We start from the raw sequence: 14,450 nt of genomic DNA, 5'->3' as shown, positions 1-14,450 counted from the left end.
CCCGCCCCCGGTCTTTTGGTCACGCTCCGCCACTGCCTGCAGGTGAGCAGAAGGGCACAGGAGGAGTCATACGAGACCACTGTCGCCCAAAACTGAGGATGCTTCGAGAGAAGAACCACGCCAACCCAAAGAAGTTGTTGGGGCTAGGACCTGCACTCATCAACGACGCCCCCAAGAGGGAAACGAGACCAGCGCGTCGTCATCGAGTCTAACAGGGCATATGTCGTAGGGTAAAATCTGACAGTAAGAGATGGTTGAAAATGTTGAGTAAATAGGCAACTTTTCGACTAAGTTAATACATAGATAAATCACTAGCATGGCATTGACAGAATTAACAACATGCCGATATTGAATCACGCAAGCACATGCTACGCTAATGGCAGATACATCTACGTATAACGCTAGCACAACTATAACATAAAACAGTACGAGCGCGATAAACGAGTTATACCCTTCAGTAGGCCATGCAGAGGTTGCCGCGGCAGTGGCGACAGCAGTGGTGTCCTCGGCGGCCTTCTTGTCGGCCTCGAGCTTCTCGGCGGCGGCACGTTCGGTGTCGGTGGACATGGTGATGATGAGGGCGACGCGGACGTAGAAGAAGTAGACGAACAGTGAGCAGTCGCGTAGTCGCTTCCAAAAAACCTATTCGCCCCTCTCCCGTACAGGATCCGGCGAGGCGGGGTTTCGGAGACCTGCTCTCCGATCGACCGTGTACGCGGCGGACGGGATGGAGTCGCCGGCGACAGCAGCAGCAAAGGAACGACAGTGGGCGTGCGCGTGGAGCAGTTGTGATCTGATCGTGGCGGCTAGGGTTAGGAGACTGAGGGAGTCCTGGACTAAGGGGTCCTCGGGTGTCCGGCCTGTTAGTCATGGGCCGGACTGATGGGTTGTGAAGATACGAAGACCGAAGACTGCACCCGTATCCGGATAGGACTTTCCTTGGTGTGGAAGGCAAGCTTGGCGGCAAATATGTAGATTGCTTTCTTTGTAACTGACCTTGTGTAATCCTAGATCCTTCCCGTGTCTATATAAACCGGAGGGCTAGGTCCATAGATAGGCCGAATATTCATTACCATAGCCATACGAGCTAGACCTCTAGGGTTTAGCCATTAAGATCTCGAGGTAGATCAACTCTTGTAATACTCGTATTCATCAATATCAATCAAGCGGGACGTAGGGTATTACCTCCATAGAGAGGGCCCGAACCTGGGTAAACATCGTGTCCCATGTCTCCTGTTACCATCGACCTTAGACGCACAGTTCGAGACCTTCTCTCTGATCGGCCGTGTACGCGGCGGATGGGATGGAGTCACCGGCGGCAGCAGCAGCAAAGGAACGGCGGTGGGTGTGCACGTGGAGCAGTTGTGATCTGATCGTGGCGGCTAGGGTTAGGAGACACCACACACTTATATAGGCGCAGCTGTGTGGAGAGACGTGGGCTCGACCCACGTCCGAGTCTGTGACAGCACACGATCCGACGTCTCAGATCGTGACCCAGTGATACGTCTCCAACGTATCTACTTTTCCAAACACTTTTGCCCTTGTTTTGGACTCTAACTTGCATGATTTAAATGAAACTAACCCGGACTGACGCTGTTTTCAGAAGAACTACCATGGTGTTATTTATGTGTAGGAGCAAACGTTCTCGGAATGACCTGAAACTTCACGGAGACACTTTTCAAAAAATAAGAAAAATACCTGCCAAAGATGAAGGCCAGGGGGCCACCACCTTGCCACAAGGGTGGGGGCGCGCATGCCCTCCTAGGGCGCGCCCCCCTACCTCGTGGGCCCCCTGTTGCCACCTCCATATATTGAGTTTCGGGGAGAAAAAAATCAGGGAGAAGAAATCATCACGTTTTACGATACGGAGCCGCCGCCAAGCCCTAAAACCACTCGGGAGGGCTGATCTGGAGTTCGGGGCTCCGGAGAGGGGAATCCGTCGCCATCGTTATCATCAACCATCCTCCATCACCAATTTCATGATGCTCACCGCCGTGCGTGAGTAGTTCCATCGTAGGCTTGCTGGACGGTGATGGGTTGGATGGGATCTATCATGTAATCGAGTTAGTTTTGTTAGGGTTTGATCCCTAGTGTCCACTATGTTCTGAGATTGATGTTGCTACAACTTTGCTATGCTTAATGCTTGTCACTAGGGCCCGAGTGCCATGATTTTAGATCTGAACCTATTATGTTTTCATCAATATATGAGTGTTCTTGATCTTATGTTGCAAGTCTATAGTCACCTATTATGTGTTATGATCCGTTAACCCCGAAGTGACAATAATCGGGATACTTACCAGTGATGACCGTAGTTTGAGGAGTTCATGTATTCACTATGTGTTAATGCTTTGTTCCGGTTGAGAGGATTATGTCCGCAAAAAGTGGATTGAATGAAGCTTTCACGAGCCTGCTAAGAGGCTTCAAGGTATATAATGTAATATTTTCGATTGTGCTCTATACGTAAAATGCACCTTTGTATAGATAGTAGCCCCTGAGACTCTGGTTGACGTCCCAAGGGAGGCAATCAGAGGATCGAAAAAGATATGCTCAAGAAATAATCTAATTAATTGGAACACATGCTGTTACATCCAAGGAGGGGGCGCAGCCCCCCCCCCCCCTAGTCCAATTCGGACTAGGCCTTGGGGGGCGCCCAACCTCTCTTCTCTCTTTCCCCTAAAGCCCAATAAGGCCCATATACTCCCCGGCGAATTCCCGTAACTCTCCGGTACTCCGAAAAATACCCGAATCACTCGGAACCTTTCCGAAGTACGAATATAGTCGTCCAATATATCGATCTTTACGTCTCGACCATTTCGAGACTCCTCGTCATGTCCCCGATCTTATCCGGGACTCCGAACTCCTTCGGTACATCAAAACTCATAAACTCATAATATAACTGTCATCGAAACCTTAAGCGTGCGGGCCCTACGGGTTCGAGAACAATGTAGACATGACCGAGACACGTCTCCGGCCAATAACCAATAGCGGAACCTGGATGCTCATATTGGCTCCCACATATTCTACGAAGATCTTTATGGGTCAGACCACATAACAACATACGTTGTTCCCTTTGTCATCGGTATGTTACTTGCCCAAGATTCGATCGTCGGTATCTCAATACCTAGTTCAATCTCGTTACCGACAAGTCTCTTTACTCGTTTCGTAATAAATCATCCCGCAACAAACTCATTAGTTGCAATGATACCTCTCCGACAATTGGAGTGACAAATCCTAATCTCGAAATACGCCAACCCAACAAGTACCTTCGGAGACACCTGTAGAGCACCTTTATAATCACCCAGTTATGTTGTGACGTTTGGTGGCACACAAAGTGTTCCTCCGGTAAACGGGAGTTGCATAATCTCATAGTCATAGGAACATGTATAAGTCATGAAGAAAGCAATAGCAACAAACTAAACGATCAAGTGCTATGCTAACGGAATGGGTCAAGTCAATCACATCATTTTCCTAATGATGTGATCCCGTTAATCAAATGACAACTCATGTCTATGGTTAGGAAACATAACCATCTTTGATCAACGAGCTAGTCAAGTAGAGGCATACTAGTGACACTCTGTTTGTCTATGTATTCACACATGTATTATGTTTCCGGTTAATACAATTCTAGCATGAATAATAAACATTTATCATGATATAAGGAAATAAATAATAACTTTATTACTGCCTCTAGGGCATATTTCCTTCAGTATGACCACACAATACCTCTGATCCCTGGTGCCACACCAGTATGCATTAGACAATATGGAGTTGCATCTGCTTTAAAGGATGAAATGGAGAGACAAGTTCAAGAGATGTTAGAATCTGGAATAATCAGACACGGTAATAGTGCATTTTCTTCACCAATGTTGTTAGTGCAGAAGAAGGACAAAACCTGGAGACCAGTGTTTGATTACAGACATTTGAATGCCATTACTGTCAAAAGTAAATTCCCAATTCCAGTTATTGATGAATTGTTGGATGAGTTAGTTGGTTCTTATTGGTTTTCTAAGTTGGATCTTTGGTCTTGATATCATCAAATCAGACTTGCACCTGGTGAAGAACATAAAACTGCCTTTCAAACACACAGTGGCCACTTTGAGTTTTTGGTACTCTCTCAAGGGCTGACTGGTGGGCCCAATACATTTCAGTTTGCTATGAATGATACCTTATCTCCTTGTCTTAGAAAAAATGTTGTAGTTTTCTTTGATGACATCTTGATATTCAGTGCTACTTATCCTTTACATCTACAACACTTAGCACAGGTTCTGAAACTGCTGTTGCAACATCAGTGGCAGGTCAAACTTTCCAAATGTAAGTTTGCTCAGACTCAAATTGGTTATTTGGGGGCATATCATCAGTGGGCAAGGGGTTGCTACAGATCCTTCTAAGATTAGAAGCATTCAGGATTGGCCAGTCCCTGTTTCAGCTAAAGAAGTGAGAGGGTTTGGGGGCTTGGCTGGTTATTACAGGAAGTTCATCTCCCATTATGGCATTATTAGTAAATCTCTTACTAATTTGCTCAAGAAAGGAGTGCCCTTCCATTGGGCAGACTAAGAGGAAGTGGCCTTCAGTACTCTCAAACAAGCTTTAATTACAGCTCCGGTTCTAGCTCTCCCTGATTTCTATAAGAAATTCATTTGTGGAGACTGATGCTTGTGATGTGGGTATTGTAGCTGTTCTAATGCAGGATGGCCACCCGTTGGCATATGCTGGTAAAGCTTTGGGGCCCAGGAATCATACTTTATCAGTCTATGAAAAGGAATATTTGTCTATTCTTCTTGCTGTAGAGCATTGGCGCCAGTACCTACAACTGTCAGAATTTGTTATCGAAACTGGTCAACACAGTTTAGCCATATCGGTTGTGGAGGAGGTGAACAAGGAGGAAGAGGCTCGGTTGTTCCCTGGGGAAGAGCTGAAGCACTTGCTGGAGATTCTACTATGGGCTATGGACGAAGCGGACTCGAAGATCTCGGCGCAGTAGAGGAACTGGACGGCTTTCAAGTCGCTAACTACCACATCGCTCGCTCTGGTGGAGGTGGTCATGGCGCTTCCGTCACCGGGCATGAGGCTTGAGCCCATAGTGATCGAATATGAAGTTTTGGTGTTTCAACTGGGGATGACGCCTGTGTGTGGAGCTACACGCGGCGGCAGATCAGCAATGCCTCTACATCGTTCCCCTCACTTCACACTAATGGTACGCCGCTCGATACTCCTCACTCGGGGCAGAAATTAGGGTCCAATCCTACTCGTAACCATTTTTGGTTGCCAGCTGGAGAGGATTCTAACGACGGCTTTGGTGAGGGGGTTGTCGATGGCTCGAATTTTGGTAATTCTTCCTCTGCTTCTCGTTATCTTCGTTTTGTTGCACATCTTGGTGCTAAAACTAAGTAAAAAATTCTAATAGACAACACCATCACATCAGAAAGGTTAATTGGCAATCTAAAAAAGACATTGATAATTATGTGTCTAGTTTGTTTCTAAAAAAAGTAGCCTAAACATAATAACGATGAAGATGACAGGATGGCTTTACCGTCTAATTTGCCCTATTTTCCCTTTAATGGATTCCCCTGCTTGGGGGCAAATATCATAGTGCTTATGTTGATAAAGCTCTGATTAAAATGAGACCGTATATTCCTAGAGCTAGTGATCTGTGTAGGATTCCTGGGATTTTAGAGGATATTGGGGGAGATGATAATGTTGAAATTCACAAAAGTAAAGTGAATTATGTTGGATGCTCTTATCAGTGTGATATTAAGAGGTGTCTAGATGCTAAGATTCCTAAATATTTCTGTTTAGAGGAACATTTTGGGTGTTTCTCTGACGAAACTGAATTGACAATCTGTGGTAAAAGCGAAAGAAAAATTTGGGGATCATGGGTTGTTTTTGCCGATAGGTTTAGGACTTGGTGGGCTCCTAGGGAGTGGAGATAGGCTGAATGAGGCCCACTATACTTCGCAAGAGTGCAGGGATGCGGGGAAATGGCACTTATATACCCCACCCCCATCTCTGACCTAGTTCATTTAGGCCTTCCCCCTCCACTTACCTTTTGAGAGGAAATGGTGGCTGCTAGGGTTGACAGTGTTTGCGAAGGAGGACATGAAGAGTTCGGGGTGATCTTATGGCTAGAAGACAAGGGAACTGGCAGGCAAGGCCAGCTAGAGGATGGCAAGGTGGTAGATCCAATAACTTTCAAAACAAATATGGTGTTTCACTTGGTGACAAAGTCAGATCCGGCTGATCTCAGGTAGGCGTCCCGAGCTTAATGTTTCGACATGATGGTAACATGGGCACGGGATTTTACTAGGTTCAGGCTCTCCTAAGAGATAAAACTCATGCTCCGGTGCTCTCCTAAGTAAGACTCCGTCATCGAGGTCGTCAATAATAGAGGAGAGGTGTTGCTTTTGTGTTTACCCATCCAAATAGGTATTGCCTTATTGCTCTTATTTTAAAGTTTCATCTTGGAATAGATGTACCACCAACACCAGTCGCCAAGCCTGTTCCACACATTCTTGATTATGTCTGTAAAGCCTTTCCCGCTGCAACCATCCCAATTCAAACTTGAAAGGGCAGCGAGCGGGTGTATTTGTAGAGTTAGAATCAAGAATAATGGTCACATATAATCCGATAGTGCCTCGATACGCCCTAGGGTTCATACGGTTATCGAAGGAAATTTTAGCTCCCAGTCGGTATCCATGAATACCTATCAAGCTTCTCATATGTGGGCACAGAATGGTCATTAGTCCAAGTGAATTGTTGCCCCAACATACTTCCTTTTCGAAGATAAATTGTCAATCACATTACTTAATAGAAAAGGCCAGCGGGTGTTGACATTTAACCCAATATCCTTGTTTGCACACAGATATCACATCTTTCATGTGATCCAGCCACTTCGGAAGAATAGAAAATAGGAGCAGACAGAGCTGAGCAGAGTACTAGGAGGCGTTTATTTATCTAAATTTTCTTCCCCGTTTAGGATAAGAAGAACATCAGGTGAGGTGTGCATATGGTGTCAACATTGCGAGACTTCCGTTGTCTTGTGAGATTAATTTAACTTGATGAGGTATGACTAATAAAACAAACATTTGGTGGAAATACTGTGCTGCCAAGAAGCAACATCTGTAAAGCATCCCGGAGGAGAGAAGAAAATCCATACTTACATGAGAGAGAATGTGAGGAGAATGCGTGCTCATTTTCCTTTATACGGTATATCTCAAAACTTGCCCAATGAACCATACATGACAACAAAAACAAAACTGTCAATTTCCATTGCATACATATTTTTAGCCTACACGTCATGGCTTGGTACCAACTCTACCTTCTATCTCCAACAAGGTGGCTTGCCGACTCTGGTCTCCAAAACAATAGCAGAATTTCATCTGTATTACTACTCACTATTGGCGTCTATATATACGCGACTAATATAACATTACAAAACGAAACAAACCCTTTCCCCGAGACAAAGATATACACGGGCACACGTGCAACTAGCAAGATCATGGTAAGAAGTTACTTTATTTCAGATTACTCTACTCTCCCACTAGCTTAGCCGTTCACCCTTCAAATAATCCCCCTATCTCCACTTCCAGTTCCCCACCGGTATACTTCTTCTGTTTCTTGTTCCCCACCATTGGCCCATTCAACGAATCAGACACACCTGAATGTCGGCTTCCCTTTCCCCGCAGTGCAGATAAGGACACCTCATACGACGGAACAATCAGATCCACGATCTCCCGCCGCAGTTGGTACCTGAGCTCAGCTGTAACCTTCCACGTCATCTGACACTTAGATGTAGCAAGAAATTGGGCAGTAAACTCCTCCACGTTTAAACGGTTCAGAGGAGCCCAACACTCGTCCAGGTAGCTCTTCTTGTACCCCTCCATCATTGAACTGAGCCTACTCGCCAGTTCGTCACCCACAAAAGATGCCCTTTGATGCCGCACCATTTGACGAACATTAGATGTGTTATTCAGCAAGAATATGTATTTTCCACCATGTTCACCTTGGCGCACCAATTCTGCATCTTTCTCGAGCCTGGATACCCACCAATCAACCACGTGAGAGTAAGGGTAAATGCTGTTGCTGCCACAGAAAATAGCCAAGGCTTGTATGAGAACCACATTTGCTGGGTGAACGGTTGATTCGTCGCTGCTACGGATGTCCACGACTATTTCGCCCTGATCATCCATCATCTTGCTAAGAATACCGGCGACCTCAGTAGATCTGTCCAAAAGCAGGTAGGTCGCACTGTTAGGAACCATAACAGATAATTGAAATCGCATAATTGTACTATTGATTGTGGCCGGGGAATGATCTTTTCACCCTTATTATCAGATTTTGCTCCAAATTAGTACAGTACTAAGTAGTTCGCCGATCTCACGGCGGCCGCAGCTACTGACACGGGCGGTACAGCGAGGCGAGCACGCGCGGAGCGGTGGCCAAGTTGCTCGGCGCAGCCAGCTGCGACATGCGGACCTGCGGCCGCCGCAGACGTGTACCTATGGCATGCTGACCCGGCATGCCGTGGCCGCCGTGGACACGCACCCATGGCATGCCGTGGCCGTCGCGGACGCGCACCTATGGCATGCTGACCCGGCATGCCGTGGCCGCCATGGACACGCACCCATGGCATGCCGTCGCGGTCGCAGACGCGGCCCTATGGCATGCCGCGGCCGTCGCGGACGCGCACCTATGGCATGCTGACCCGGCATGCCGTGGCCGCCATGGACACGCACCCATGGCATGCCGTCGCGGTCGCAGACGCGGCCCTATGGCATGCCGCGGCCGTCGCGGACGCGCACCTATGGCATGCCGCGGCTGTCGCGGTCCCAGACGCGCCCCTATGGCATGCCGCGGCCGTCGCGGACGCACACCTCGCAGACGCGCACATATGGCATGCCGCGGCCGCACACCCATGGCATACCCATGGCATGCCATGGCCGCCGCAGACGCGCACCTATGGCATGCCGTTGCCGCCATGGACACGCACCCATGGCATGCCGTGGCCGTCGCGGACGCGCACATATGGCAGGCGCGCACCCTGGTATGCCGCGGCAGTCGCGAACGCGCACCTATAGCATGCCACGCGAGCTACCGGGCATGTCGTGGTCGTCGCGGACCTATGGCATGCCGGGCGAGGAGCGACCCGGCATGCCGGGGCCGTCGTGGACGGGCACATATGGCCTGCTGGGCGAGCGGTGTGCTGGGCGGCACCGCAAGGCGCGCGGCGGGCCGGCAACCGAAGAGTTAAGCAACGCAGCGGCGTAAGGGGCGACGCTCCCTCGATGCCGCGACTGGGCTGGCGCAGGCCGAGTGCCGGCCGCGTGGGCGAAAGCACGGTACCGAGCTGAAACGGAAGGAGGACTGGTGATCGATGCATTTATACCTGGCGATGGTAGCAGCCGTGGCGGTGGCGGCAGCATCAAGCGATCCACGAAATTTGTCCATTGGTTCAGCTCCGCCGGCTCACGTCGCCGTCGTCGCTGCTTCAGCCGTTCCCGTCGGGCGTCGGGGTGGCAGCGCGCGAGCGAGAGGGACGGTGGCGGCGGGCTTGGAAACTGGCTGGAAGAATTTCCTTGGTGGGATTTGTGCCGCGCGCGCTCTGTTTTATAGTAGTAGGAGGTAGCTGAATCAGACGCGAGGAGGACGGCGACCCGTCATTGTGGAATCCCGTCCCGTGGTGCACATGAAACCTACTTACTTTTTTAACTAAGTAGAAAATTGTGGATCGATTTCAAGCTACACCTCGAAGCCAGAATGACAAAACAATGATACGGATAGTTGGTATAGTTGATTAAACTGTGTGAGTTAGGCTAAGGCTGTTCAGATGAAAATGTACGTAGTTATTTGTCCCTGAGCTTGGAATGAATCACTCGATCGGGTGCATGTGCGTCACCGTTCGTCCGATCCCCCTTAACAGACATACTGCCGTTAGTAGAATATATATAAATATAATACCCTGTCGCTAATGATGGATTTGGGTCGAGAATTTGTTCACGGATATTTTTCCGCTAAATAATGCAACTACTACTGTTAACGATGCTGGCTGACTCGCGCGTTGGAGGCGAGCAAGGGTGGCGCCGGACGGACGGGTTCACCAGGTCAACAGCAGCAGCAGCTTGCATTGCAACCCAAACCCTGCATCGACGACGAACGGCCAGGCTGCTCGGTGCCGCTCCGCGGTTAAGCCGGACCGTGTGTTTGGTTTGCGTCGTCAGCTAGCCTTTAGTCTCTCGCGTAATTTTAGGTGCGCGTCACCGCTTCACAGCGCGCTTCGCCCGCGCACGCGCAACTGCACTGCGCTCGGTTCACTGAAATGAAAATGAAAAATTGGCGCCGCCATCTCCGCGAAGCAGCTTATCGGATCTTTCTTTTATTCTATACCAATATAAAAAGACTTAAAGAGGCAGATCCAAACCATCACGACCGTCAAATCATATTATCTAGCGGTTGAAATCGCTTCAATGTTGAGCACCAAACACGTTTAATGCTTTAATTACCCATCACTGCCATTGGTTATAAACACATTTTGACTCAACGTTATCCTATAAAATCTGTCATGTAATTAATATCCTACCATTTCCACGAAAAAGTAATTGATATCTTATCAAATACCAACGTGCAACATATATATCTTACCTAATATAACGTGCAACTAATATCCTACCTAATATAAACGTGCAATGCACGTACATTATTACTAGTACACCAAAAAAGGAACAGATTCGTCAGGAACCAAAAGGAAAACGAATTCACCTAATAATAAAAAAAAAAGGAAAAAGATGCATCGCCGGCGAGGCGCACAAATGCCAGCGTGCGATTCGTATCGCAGCACAGGTCGTGTTACGACGGGCAGCAACAACGAGACAAAGCGTCCGCCGTCGGCAATTCCATGTTTGGACGGGTCCGGGGATGGATGCGACGTGGGGCCCAGGTGTGGTTGCCGGGGCGAGCAGAGGCTGTGAAGCCGACGGGCGCATTGAGTCAGAATCTCAGTCTAGTCACCGTACAAGCAGCCAAAGCACGGCCGCAGCCGGCCTGGCTAATTTAACTATCACCACTCCTCCGTCAGCACTATGATGCTACGTACCACGTACCATGACATAATTGGTTGGCGACGCTGAGCAACACTTTCCTTGTCAATACGTACATTTTTTTTTGAAATGCAATACGTACATTTGTTGATGACGAAGCAGGCAACCGAGCGTGCGCGCGTTCATTCTATCCGCAGCAGCGTTGGCGCCGCGTGCGCGCCATACGGCCCGGCCTTCTAGATGGAGCGCGCAGGCTAGGTCAACCCGTGCTGCTTCTGTCTATTGGAAATGAGTCGGACGTATGCATGTGGCGCTGTGATATGGGCTTCGGATACTCCTCCTTTGGGACGATTAGATCAATTGCTGGTTGGAAGCTACTCTGCTACTCGGAATATCTAATGATTTTCTTAATAATAAAGGATGAATTTTATCTACTCGGAATGAGGCATCAAGTGTACGATCGTAATGAGCACACACACCCGGCTTGTGCACAGCTAGAATGTACACAAACCAACACTAATACACCCACATAAACACGTCGAGAAAAAGCAAAGTCATCAAAGACCAAAACTACGCTGAAGTGAGAAAAAGGAAAAAAAATATCCCATATCGATCAAAACTCAGCAACATATCGAGCAATGTTTTGCTTCATATTAGACCATCAGAATCTCTGATGGATGTCTTGGTACATCTTTGTACTGCCAGGATGGATAGATAGAGGCGTATCATGAGCTTCTTTCATAACCTCCTGTGTCATATCATGGTTTTCCTCTCAACATGGCACCACTAGGCGGCCCTTGAAGTACAAGATGCCATCATCAGCAATAGTGAAGAACGAGGGTCTTCCTTCAGCGAGGTAGCGCTTAATCTTGTGGACTTGAGAGTCATAATTCTGTAGCGTTTTGATGCTGTCCACGAGATCAAATTTAGCAACCAGGGTATTGAGAGAACCCTGGGTAATTACGTGGAGGTTCATCTTGCGGCACTCGGGGGGAGGGGGAGCGAATGCACCCGGAGGAACTATATGGAGGTTCACCTTTCTGAATTCTTCAACAAGCGAGGGCTCAACCATGTGAACCTGGAGGTGGTTGCAGTAAGACTTGCGGCTCAAGGCATCAACCATTACATTAGCCTTGGCTGGGGTATAGGATATACCCACGTCGAAGTCTGCAACAGTCTCCATCCATCTCTGCTGTCGGAGGTTCAGGCCTGGCTGAGTAAACAGATACTTCAGACTTTGATGGTCGGTGAAGATCTCGCAATGATTACCAAGAAGGTAATGTCGCCACTGCTTTAGTGCATGAATGACAGCAAGCAAGCTCGAGGTCGTGAACTAGGTAGTTTTCTTCGTGAGGGCGCAGTTGACGAGTGATAAGTCAGAGGCCTAACGATCTTGGAGAAGTTCTCGACGAATCGACGGCAATAGCTGGCAAGACCGAGAAAACTTTGGACTTGCTTGACATTCTGCGGAGGAGTCCAATCGAGAATAGCCTGAACTCGTTCAGGTTTGACGACAATACCATCCTTGGAGATGACGTGCCCAAGATAGGTTACTTCAGGAACCAGAATTCACACTTGGAAACTTAGCATAGAGTTGACGCTCCCGTAGCTTTTCCAGCACAAGACGAAGATGTTCAGCATGTTCTTCCTTGTTCTTGGAAAATACAAGGATATCATCCAGATAAACCACGACAAACTTGTCGAGGTAATCCATGAATATATAGTTCATCAGACGAGAGAAGGTGGCGGGAGCATTCGTTAAGCCGAATGACATGACAGTGTACTCGTATGACCCATACCGAGTCACGAAGGCGGTCTTTGGGATATCATCTTCACGAACACGAATCTGGTGGTAACCCAACCTCAAGTCGAGTTTGGAGAACACTGATGAGCCAGCCAGTTGAACATAAAGATCATTGATCCGAAGAAGAGGATATTTGTTCTGGATAGTGGCTTGGTTAATAGGTCGATAATCTTGGACCAATCGGTCTGTCCCATCCTTCTTCTTAACAAAGAGAGAAGGTGCTTCCCAAGGAGAGAAACTAGGGCGAATGAAACCTTTGCTAAGAGATTTGTCGATTTCCTCCTTAAGCTCAATGCATTCATGTGGCGGCATCTTGTAGGGTCGTTTGGCTATAGGGGTGGTGCCTGGTTTCAAGTCGATAATGAGTTCGACAGCCTTAGCAGGGGGAATCCCTGGAAGTTCTTCCGGGAAGACGTCTTGGAATTCACGAACGATGGGAATGTTTTCAATGCCCTCGAGTCATGCAGCGTTCAACGCATTCAAGGCATAAAGCCGTGCCTTGGCGTTCTGAACTAGATGAGCCTGGTAAGCAATTATTTCATCAGAAGGGTGTAGCAGATGGACGGTCTTAGTGGCGCAAACTATAGAAGCAGTATGCGCTTTCAACTTCCCAGAATGAGGTCGATGCTACAGAACTTCAGTACGATGGGAGAGACGAGGAATTCCAGTCCTTCGATTTCAATGGGGACGTCGTTGCAAATCATGGAGGTCCCACATTGGCCTGCGGGAGGTCCCACATTGGCCTGCGGGAGTGTGTACTAATAGCGAAGTGTTCATGTCATCGCTTTTAATGCCATGCATGAATGCAAAATCCTCTGACATGAATGAATGTGATGCACCTGTATCAAATAAAACAGATGTTGGTACTGAATTTACAAGGAGTGTACCCATCACAGTAGCAGGCTGGTCTTGAGCTTCATTGAAATCAACGTGGTTGGCATGAACACGACCATAAGACCTGGCATTGTTGTTGCGAGGCTGGTTGTTTCCACGGCCAGCTGCGGAAAGGGCCAGTTGATTCTGATTCTGATTGTATTCTCTGGCATGGTGACCTGGCTGACCACACTTGTAGTAGAGACCATTATTAGGAGTGGGAACAGGAGCTCGGGGTGGTGGAGCTGGAAGTCTTGGCTGCCTAGTTGGTGGGGGAGGCAGACACGGTGCAACATAGGACTGCCTTGGAGCAGGTGCAGTTGGCTGGTACATGCTGTTGGGAATCCATATCCTACGCTTCTGCGAGGATGGGCCCGAAGATGAGCCCGTGTCACGGTTGCGCCTGTGAGAGCTCTGGTGTTCCTGCAGACCAGTTTCGACATTGATGGCCTTGTTCACCAAGGTGGCGAAATCAGCAAAGTCACGCACTAGAAGTGCGAGCTTGATGTCAGCTTGAAGGCCATCACGGAACTTCTCCTGTCTGCGTGCATCAGTTGCAATGTCTTCTTCAGCATAGCGGGACAAGTCCAGAAACTCCCGCTGATAAGTTTTCACAGTTTTGTTGCCCTGAGTGAGGTTGCAGAACTCGCGCTTCTTCCGGTACATGACCCCCTGAGGAATGAAGCGGGCACGGAAAGCAGCTTGGAAGTCTGGCTAGGTGATGATTGTTCCAACCGGCAGGG

The sequence above is a fragment of the Triticum dicoccoides genome, chromosome 2A, assembly GCF_002162155.2.
Source record: "Triticum dicoccoides isolate Atlit2015 ecotype Zavitan chromosome 2A, WEW_v2.0, whole genome shotgun sequence".
Classification (NCBI taxonomy): Eukaryota; Viridiplantae; Streptophyta; class Magnoliopsida; order Poales; family Poaceae; genus Triticum; species Triticum dicoccoides.
The sequence above is the reverse complement of the archived record's forward strand: the minus strand, read 5'-3'. Positions refer to the sequence as shown.